Source organism: Pteropus alecto, unplaced genomic scaffold (genome assembly GCF_000325575.1).
Source record: "Pteropus alecto unplaced genomic scaffold, ASM32557v1 scaffold61, whole genome shotgun sequence".
In the NCBI taxonomy this organism is placed as follows: domain Eukaryota; kingdom Metazoa; phylum Chordata; class Mammalia; order Chiroptera; family Pteropodidae; genus Pteropus; species Pteropus alecto.
Genome location: NW_006434835.1, coordinates 3,968,684 through 3,979,296, shown reverse-complemented (window position 1 = coordinate 3,979,296; position 10,613 = coordinate 3,968,684). Strand labels below are relative to the sequence as shown.

The 10,613-nt window shown below is 45.9% G+C and overlaps 1 pseudogene; it reads left to right on the top strand.

The window, feature by feature from the left end:
• The first annotated feature begins 5,212 nt into the window (after positions 1 to 5,212).
• Positions 5,213 to 5,331, top strand: LOC112478674 (annotated as a pseudogene).
• Positions 5,332 to 10,613: the final 5,282 nt, after the last annotated feature.

The following is a 10,613-nucleotide window of genomic DNA, read 5'->3' as shown; positions in this document are numbered from 1 at the left end:
AACGAAAATATTTTACCAAGTAGTTTTCATGGGGACAGTCTGCATAAATGATACACGCCATTTCTATGGCTTGAAAGTATTAACAAAGTATTTTTAAAGCACGTAAGAGAAAAGCATTCTATCAAAAATACTATACTGGCGAAGGCTTAATGAATACTTTCTGAGTCTCAGCAGTTAAACAAGATACCTCTGAGTGAAAGAATGAAAGGTAAAAGTAATAATCATTTGATAAATTTTGGTAAAGACTTTTTAGTACAATTTCCAGAATGACTCAAAGGACTAGGGAACTGTTCAAACCACGTGATTTCCAATTCTTTTCAACTAATAAAATAAAAAAAAGCTAGATGTAATCGAGATGTCTTGGGATAAAATACTAAAAATAAAGTATGATAATGAATCACTGTGCAACTTCTAGCATATCCCTTGGAAGAAAAAAATCAACGACATTGCTCTACCAAAGCTGCTTCCAGTACTACTTCTTTATATAAACGAGGTTTCTTGGCACTTAAATTTGTACAAATAAAAACACGGGGATTGAAATTCATGTTGAATTCTGTCTCATTTATACAAAAGTTATCGATCCACGGACACTTAAAATAATTGAAAAACAGTCTTACCCATCTCATTAGGGACTTATTTCTATAAAATATTATCTTAATGTTCATAAAAATGTTTAAGTATTGAATGATTTGTGATAACTGGAAAAACATTTATAAATTCAATATGTATACATATAAGTATAATAGGGTGATAAATGATTTTCAAACATATATTAGAATAAAATTATTTTGGAGGAATGGAATAGAAATACTAGTTTGGGGAGAAAAAAAAATGATGCAAACTTTTCTCTCGTGGAGAATAGATGGTGCTTGTATTTTAAATACGGGTGATTATGGCTATCGAACCGTGCCGATATTCCGGTGGATACACCGAAGAGAATAGTATCACTATTTCGCATGAAAATTTATTTCGCAGCCAGTTAAAGTTATAACAAAAATTTAGATGGCAACTTAAAAAGGAGCGAGCGAATCCATGGTTTATAAAAATCCTTTAAAGAGAGAAGACAAACAGAAATGTTTGAAGGTTATAATTCTTAACTATGAGATGCCTTTTCAGACTACGTTCAGGTTATCAACTACTGTGTAAGAATCACTCCAAACCGAATGGCATAAAATGACGACGATTATGTATTATTGTATTATTGTCGTATGTATATATATTTAGCAGTATGTGTGTGTATAAATCTTTTTCTTATGGTCCTGGCTGGGCTCTGCCAGGCATTCTTGCCTTGCTCGGAGTCTCGCGTGCAGATGCGGGCGGATCATGGTGGATGCTGGGCCCTGCGTGAAAGCCTCCCTCACTCACAGGTCGGGTGGGTGATGCGTCACCTGGGAGGGCACCTGTTGGTGGAGCCTCCACACATGGTCTCTCTCTGCAGCTTGGGCTTCCTCACAAGATGGCAGCTCCATACCGAGGGCGACCGTCCTGAGACAGAGAGAACCAGCAGAAGCAGCGCCGCCGTGGAATCCACGGAGCGCCTCCTCCGTCGCATGCCCAGGTCCGCGGGCGGGAGACGGACTGCAGCCCTCCCCGCAAGGCTCCTGAAGAGCGTGTGGGACCAGAACTATGTTTTCAGCTGTTTTTGAAAAGCACGATCTGCCGCAGACCACCGCGGGGATGAGGAAGACACCAGACACTTCCCCGCGGGGTGTCCGTGGAAGCAGCGCGGAGGGGAAGCAGCTCTGCCACCTGCTGGACGCGCCCCGCCTGAGTTCAGGGAACTGTTTCCCTTCCCGGGCAGGAGAAGGGGACCCCTCGCTTTGCTGCCGGGGAGACGGGGAGACGGGGAGACGGGGAGCGGGCTGGTGCGAGGCCGGCCCACGCCCCGGGCCGTGGCAGCACCTGGCAGCCCGCATCCTCTTCCCCAGGCTTCGCCGAGGCTCTGCGTTCCACGCAGCTACCCCGAGGTTAGTGAGGGGCAGGAAACCATCTTGGCTGAAAATATCTGAAATCAAGTAGATATTTTCCCTCAGCACAGAAGCCTTCAGAATACTTCTGGTCTGCAGTTGCCTCCATTTCTTTCCCCCCAGCATGATTTTCCCTTAGTTGGAAAATGTCATTTAAAATTTACACCCTGACTATAGTGAAAAAGATGTAAAAAATAGAAATGACTTTCTTTTCAGACATGTCACCATCTCTCTTGCATATGGCCTCCTGTATGATTTTTTTTTTTTTAATTTTATTTCACTGATGATTTGGCGATGGAATCTCACAAAACTTGGGCTGTTGCCTGTGACACAGAAAATGTTGAAGTGTATAAAAATCTTCAATATGTACTATTTTCAGATTGCGTATCAACATAAGGTTTGGGATTCAAGTCCCTTGTCTTTATCTGTCTAGGGATTACACAAAAGCTACCGCCGTCCTATGCAGAAACGTGTGGAAATGGCCCAAGGGCCACTTCCGGCATGTTCAGAATTTGGTCCTTTCGTCTACTTCGACCAGTCACTCGGACTTGAAGGGCGTCACTTTCAATCGTGGGATTGAAGAACACTATCAGTTGTGTATAATGAGTTTCCGATAATTAAGATATTTCTCCCTAGAGGAGCCGCATACATATTATAGCTGGGAGGGGAGGGGGTAGGAGGGTGGCTGGTTGGTGGAGGGGAGGAAGAAGCCCTGAACTTCATCCTTGGCTGTTATACCTCGCCATTCCATTTATCATTAGAATAGTCATTTTAAGTCCAAAAGCATTTACTGTATGGTTTAATCTATCTATCTACCTATTATCTATCTATCTATCTATCTATCATCCATCTATCATCTATGTATCTATGTATCTATCTATGTATCTATCTATCTATGTATCTATCTATCTATGTATCTATCTATCTATGTATCTATCTATCTATGTATCTATCTATCTATGTATCTATGTATCTATGTATCTATCTATGTATGTATCTATCTATCTATGTATCTATCTATCTATGTATCTATCTATCTATCTATCTATTATCTATCTAATCTATCTGGTCTTTAAGATATGCCAAAATTATCCCTGACATTGTAGAAGTGGGAATATTATTTACCTCACTTTAAGGTTCTGCTTATACCCAGGCACATAATCGGCTGAGAGTCACAGTTGGGGAAAGTAAAATGATCTAACGAGTTATGATGTCCTGTGACGTGTGCTTATTTAATATGCTATTTTTTCTTGGGTTAAAATAAAACACCACACAACTGAAGTGTAGTCTAGCTAATAAGTTTGAAATACATTGGCTGTAACTTAGAAAGACACATATAAACCGTTGACATCTAGACATCTCAGCAGCTGGGGAAATGGCAGCTTAATGCCTAGATTGAAAGTTTTAGTGGCCAAGCAAGATAGGCCTGGAGGAGTTACACAACCCAGATCTCCCCGCCATTTCCACCGCCTGTTTCTGAAGAGCTTCTAAAATGGGGCCTGCGGTGGGACGTTAGCTACTTCCTGCTGGCAGGACCTGGGTTAGAGCTCCTGCTCGGAGCATGGGGTCTCTGCTTTGGGCCAGCAGCGAAGGAATCGGGACCTGGGGCAGGCCCTGCTCCCAGCCCGCCCCACACCCCGAAGTTCTTAATAAGAGGACCTTGTGTAGCCACCATCCAAGATGGCCCTAGCAACCCCCGCCTCCTGGTGTTCACACCCCACACCCTGTGGTCCCCGCCCACCGTCCAGGGTTGGTCTTTGTGACCTGTAGTGGCGGTATGCCACTTCTGAGATTTGGCGGTAAAGGACTGCAGCTTTTGTCTTAATCATTCTCTCTTTGCCTCACTCTGGGGGAGCCAGCTGCCATGTTATGAACGGCCCTATGGAGAAGCTCGTATGTCAAGGGATTTAAGGCCTTTGGGCAACAGCCGGGCAGGGACAGAGGCCTGCGGCAACCATGTGAAGGGGTTTGGAAGCAGGTTCTTCAGTGGGGACAGGCCTGGAGACAAGAGACCCCTGAACTATCCAGCCAAGCCACTCCTGGTTCCCGACCCTCAGAAACTGTGCAAGGTACTAAATATTTATTGTCTTAATCTACTTAGTTTTGGGGTTCTTAGTGATGCAGCAACATGGAACTAATACATAACCCAAATCCTATTTTAAATCCAAGACTGGGTGAGCTTTTGGGGTTTCATGTCAAGAGTAGAGGGGAGGGCGTCGAGGAGTCCACTGCAGTAGCAGGCATTTTAGGGGCCAGTCGAGCATTTTCGTAGGGAGAATAAAGTTGTTAAGTAGGTATAAAGTATCAACTAGGTAGCTGAAAAAGTCCTTGTTTTAGGATGATTCTCAGATGTCACTTGTCAGGTGCAAAACCGAGGCTCGACAGACTTGGCCAGAAAACTCTTTCCTAGTCGAGACATTTTTAAATCGAATTGACTCAACCAGTTTGGATTAAATTTAAATTTGAGATTTCTCGCTCCTTTAAATATTTTACTTTAGGGGATTAAAGTTTCAGTTGACATTTTTTATGCGTATTTTTTCCCTGGTAGGCTTTGGCGAAATCTGGTAAAATTAGAACGTTACGAATGGCCTTTCTCGTTTCTTAGCTTGCAGTGTTTCTGTAGAATTTTATTTTTTGAGACATGAGAACTTTGAAGGAATGTGTGAGTTTTTAAGAACTTTCTCCCAGAACCGATGCAACTTATTTAGCAGACTTTATTTGTAAAATAAAATTTACAGCACTGTCTCCAGGTAGAAAATTGTTTAAAAGTCAGACCATGTTGTAGAGGGTGGCGTAGGCTTACATGCGAAAACGCAGACTGTTCTCCTCTGCTCAGGATGGTGGGAGAGGCGGAGGGAGGGACAGGTCATGTCCAGGCCTCGAGAAGGTTCTCTTCGCTGGCAGATGGTGAAGCCCTCCATCGGCGTCCGCGCACACACGGAGCGGCGCGCCTTCGCCGTGGGCACACAGGCCACTGAGCCAGGTAGGGGAGTTCAGTTGCTCTACGGGTCAAGGTGAATCTCGCGGGGTGCCAGGCCGTGCACCCCAGCAAACACAGCACTGTTTCTTTCTGACTCCCTTACCCCGAACGTTTCCAAGCGCAGAGCACGGCCATGTGCCATCGCTCGGCTGTGCCTGTATCATCTGTCCTTACCCCCTTTTCCTGGAATATTTTAAGGCAAATACCAGGCATCACGTCACTTCACCTGTAAATATTTCAGTATGCGTCTTAGAAAAGCAGGGTTGTCTTCGGCCACGCCACCCTGAGCACACCCGATCCCGTCTGATCTCGGAAGCTAAGCAGGATCGGGTCTGGTCAGTACTTGGATGGGAGACCACGTAGGAAGACCAGATGGTGCAGACATAAAAAAAAATAATAATAAAAAAAGCAAGGTCATTTTCTTACGAAACGTAATACCCATTTCACATCTAACAAAACGGATTCTTTAACATCGTCTAATGCCCAGTCCTCATTCAGATTTCTCCGACTGTCTAAAACCATCGCCCTTTTAGAGTTTAGGACTCCAGACGAGGCGCACTCATTATACTGGGCGGTTCTGTTTTTATGTCTCTTCAAGTGGTCTCGATCAAGGGCGGCTCTTCCCTCGCCCTCTCCGCCCTGCCCTCCTTCAATGCCGCTGACGTGCGGACGAAGCCGGGCCCGCTGTCCCCCAGGACGTCCCCACTCCGGACTTGTCTGCCGCCTGCCACGTGCCGTCATTTCGCTTGCTTTCTCCTGTTTCCCGCGGACGAGAAGTCAGATGGAAAAGTGTCATGTTACTTCAAATTGAGTTATTTAAAAAACATTTTTTTCCCTAATAACGCATCACAAGTGATGCCGTGTACTTCTGCCTGTAACACACCGGGAGGCATCTAACGACCAGTTGTCTGGTTGGTCACTCAAAATTTATGAATGAAATTGATCCTATTTTTGTATGTTTAAAGGCCATTGTATTATTTTATCTGTGAATTCTTTGCCTTGTGTTATTAGACTTTTTCTTCTCAATTATTAGGACTTGTATAGGTGCGGCACGTTAACGTGACTAAAGGCTTGTCTGATGTTCAAGGTTAAGTTGCTCGCTTACTGCGATCCGCTCCCGCCCTCCTCCCCCCGTTCCCACGGCTGCCAGGGAAGTCCGCCTTGGGCGTCGGACAGTCTCCTTCCATCCTGTGTCTTCGCCTCGGCTTCACGTCTGTGGTATCTTAGGCTCTCTGTGCCGTATTCTGAGTTACTTCCTCAGATCCATCAGCCAGTTCATTAATTCCCTCTCTAGTAGCTGAAACACTTTTTCATTGATGTTGTAAAATACACATGACAGAAAATTTATCCTCGTCACTATTTTTAAGTGCACAGTTCGGTGGTACGAAGTACATCGCACTGTGGTGCAGCCACCCCACCGTCCATCTCCAGATCTCTGTCACCTTGCAGAACTGAAACTTCACACCTGCTCAGCGCTACCTCCCGTTCTCCCCTCCCCGGCTCTTGACACCCCCCCTTCCGCTTTTGGTCACAATGATTCTGACTACTCGAGGTACTTACTGCATGTAAGTGGAACCTTCCACATTCGTGTTTCTGTAACTGGCTTGTTTCACTTAGCATACTGTCCTCAGTGTTCACCCGCGTTAGAGCATGTGTCAGAACTTCCTTCTTAAGGATAAATGATATTCCATGGTGTGTATAGACCATGTTTTGCTTATTCGTTCCTGTTGGTGGACACCGGGGTCGCGTCCACGTTCAGCTATTATGAATAATGCTGCTGTGAAGGCGGGTGCACGGATGTCTCTTTGAGACCCTGCTTCAATTCTCTTGGGTATGTACCCACAGTGGAATTGCTGGGACATATGCTAATTCTATTTTTAAATTTTTTGTGGAGCAGCTATCCTGTTTTCCACAGTGGCTGTATCATTTTACATTTTCACTTAAGGTGTACAAGAATTCCAATTTCTCCTTCTTTCTTTCTTTTTTATAATAACCATCCTGATGGCTGGAAAGTGATATCTTATTGTGGTTTTGATTCACATTTTTCTAATGATTAGTGATGGTGATCATCTTTTCATGTTTTATTGGCCACTCAATTATCTTTTTTTTGGAAAAATACATAGTCAGGTACTTTGCCTATTTTTAAATCGGGTTATTTGTTTTGTTGTTGAGTTTTAGGAGTCTTCTATATACTCTGAATATTAATCCCTCATGAGGCATATGGTTTGCAAATACTTCCTCTCATTCCATAGACGGCCTTTTCACTCTGTCAATAGTGTCCTTCGATGCACAGTTTTAAATTGTCATGAAGTCCAATCTGTCTCTTTTTATTTTTGTTGCCTGTGTCTTTGGTGTCATATCCAAGAAATCATTTCCAAATCCCATGTCGTGAACCTTATGCCGTGTGTTTTCTTCTAAGAGTTTTATAGTTTTAGCTCTTCTGTTGGGGTCTTTGATGCATTTCGAGTTAAGTGTCATGAACGGTATTCGGTAAGTGTCCAACTTCATTTGTTTGGATGTGAATATCTGGTTTCTCAGCACCTTTTGTTGAAGAGACTGTCCTTTCTCTACTGAATGGTCTTGGCATCCTTGTTGAAAATCACTAACCACATACGTGAGGGTCTGGGCTCTGTAGTCTATTCCACTGGTTAATATATCTGACTCCGTGCTAGGACCACGCTGCTTCGATTCATGTAGCTCTCTAGTAACTTTTGAAATCAGGAAGTGTACGTCCTCAAACTTTCTTTTTCGAGATTGTTTTAACTATTTGGGGTCCCTTAAGATTCTATATAAATTTTAGGATAGATTTTTCTATTTCTGCAAAAAAAAAAAAAAATCATTGGGATTTGACAGGCATTGCATTGGCTCTGTAGGTCGCTTTCGGTGGTACTGATATTTTAACAATATTAAGTTCTGCAATTCATGAGCACGGAATGTCTTTCTGCTTGTTTATGTCTTTTTAAATTTATTTCAGCAGCGTTTTGTAGTTTTCGTTGTGCAAGCCTTTCACCTCCTTTGGTTAAGGTAATTCCCAGGTATTGTTTTTGACGCTATTGTTACTGGAATTGTCTTCTTAATTTCCTTTTCAGGTTGTTCGTTGTCAGTGTGTAAAAATGCTCCATTAGTTTCCAATCTGGGTTTTAACCTTTTCTTTGAGTTTCCAATTTCAATAACTACATCTTGTGAATTTATGTTTTCAATTAGCTCTTGGATTTCTTTCAGTCATTTTGGTCAGCCTTACTTGATAGCCTTTATAGTTCTTTGGTTTCTAATCTTTCCATGTCTATACTGATACCTTCTCTGAGGGCAAATTGTTTTTCGGTAGTTTAAAAAACTTTTTAAGTTTTAAACTTTCTTTAAGGAAGCTGTTAAATATGTGAATTTTGTGTGGTCTGTATTGAGGGCTTCTCTCTCCAGAGAGGTTTTGCATTTGTTACTGTCAAATGCTCTGGGGATATCGCCCATCAGGAACCATTCGTATGTTCATTTACCAGCTTTAGAATTTCTCACACCAACTGGGTAGCGATATTTGCACCTCCATTTGCTCTGAGGACAGATCCACAGCTATGCATTTGCAAGGAAGACATTTCTCTCTCATCCTGAGCTCAGGCCAACAGACAGGCTTCCTATGGCCTTCCTGGGCAAGTGAGTGATTTTTTTCCAGTCTGTGCTTTCACTGAGATGGTGGGCCTTCGAGCGTTCCGCATGGCGGTCTCGGTTCCAACGCCCCGCTCCAGGTCTTGTTGGGTGCCTGCCCCTAACTCGCCGAGAGTGGCAGCCTCCCCCAGGACGGTCACAGAATGCGCACGCTCGTCACTCTGCTCTTCAGGCCTCGCTCCAGGCTCCTGGCAGAGTTCCCCGACATCCTTGCAGTCTGCGGCTGGTGGTCGTCGCCCCTCGCGAGCTCTGTATCTTTGTGCTCTAATCAGAAGTTCTGTCTCTATGGACCTAGCTTGTCTGTCCACTGACTGCTGCGTGCCCTTGGTCACTCCCTTCACATCTCTGGGCCCAGTTTCTTAGAATGGAGAGACTGCGTGTCTGTCTCCCTCCGAGGATCGATCCATGTCGCTGAGAGCTAAAATGAAATGTAAACTAACCTGCACATTTATCGTTTGAGGTTAGTGGGCCAAAAATCCCCCTAACGATCGAAAGATTCTTCCTAAAATTGAAAGACTATATATTCCAACAAATTCCTAGAGCTAGGTCATGCATAATGGAGAGAGTTTGACCTGTCCTCATTAGGACCTGGAATAACACAAGGATGCCCACCCTCATCTCTGATCCTTGAACATGATGTCGGTTAATATTATTAAGCAGCTCAAAAAAATTTTCTTATTATTTATGCCTAGAGCACCTGGTCTTCCTAGGTGGTCTCCCATCCAAGTACTAACCAGGCCTGACCCTGTTTAGCTTCTGAGGTCAGACATTGGCCTTGTGCAGGGTGGCGTGGCCATAGACCCTGGACCATGGCTCCACTGGGGCATGAACCCAGGACCTTCTGCGTGTAAAGCAGACGCACTAACCGCTACACTATGGAACCACGTCCTCAAAAAATTTGTAATTAAACAAAACCTTAAAGAGAAGGGAAAATGTTCTGGCTTTTATTTGCGTTCATAAGTCATTTTTTCCCCCATAATCTAATAATAATCTGTTTGAGGCTGGAGACCATATCTGATGCATTTATGAAATCCAGGACAGTACCCAGCCTAGACTTGGTGGTGGATACTAGTTTGCCAAAGGGGACCCTATCTGAGTTATGAAGTAGTAAAGATGAGATAAGATTCACATGTAGAAACAACTGTACACATGCTCGAGGGGTAATCGCTCATAATAGCATCATTCATTTCCAGAAGGCTGTATGTCCCAAGCGTCTTCTCCCCTGATGCTCCAGCTGGTTGCTCCCCAGGTCCCAAGCCTCCAAGCCCCGGGCCCTCGAGGACCCCTGCTCGCGAGCCGCCTTCCTCGCTCCAGACAGCAGGTGGCGCCCGGCCTCCACCGGCCACCCCCGAAGGCCGTCCCGCTCCGCTGTGAAAAGTCCCCTCCGAAAGGTGCCGCTTTTCCTCGACGCTGTTGCTACTCTGGGCCCTCGTCGAAATGCTGCAAGCGGTCCGGTTCCCAGTGACCGTGCAGGTGCTCGAGAGGGCCCGGCCCCGCGCGCACGGCTTCCCGGGAAAAGCCAAGGGGCCCTCCGTCCGGCTCAGGTCCCTCGCCCCTCCGAGCCGACCATGCGCGGGTCACTGAGGCTGGGGGCGATCAGGGGCCGGTGTCTGTGGCCCCGCCCGTCGTCCTCGGACGAAAGGACCGGCGGGGATGGGGGCAGCGACAGGTCCTGGCGTTTTCCCGCCCGCCGTCCCCACTGGGGCCCAGCCCGGTGCAGGGCGCTGGGTGGGCTGACGACAGGCGGCTGGGTGCCAGGTGACAGGTCTGAAGGGCGGCCTGCATCGGGAATGACGCTCGCGACCCAGGGGTGGCAGCCAGAGCCCGCTTCCCGGGGGTTATGATTATTAACGACAGCGACGGCCGGTTCAAAGCATGTGGTCACCCGCGGGCGCGGACGGCTTCCGGGCGAGCATGTTGTGCTGGGCGAACCTGGGGTACGGGGGTGCCCCGGCCGGCTGCCCCGAGGAAAGAGGGTCTCGGGCGCGACCGCAGGGCGGGCGCCGGCG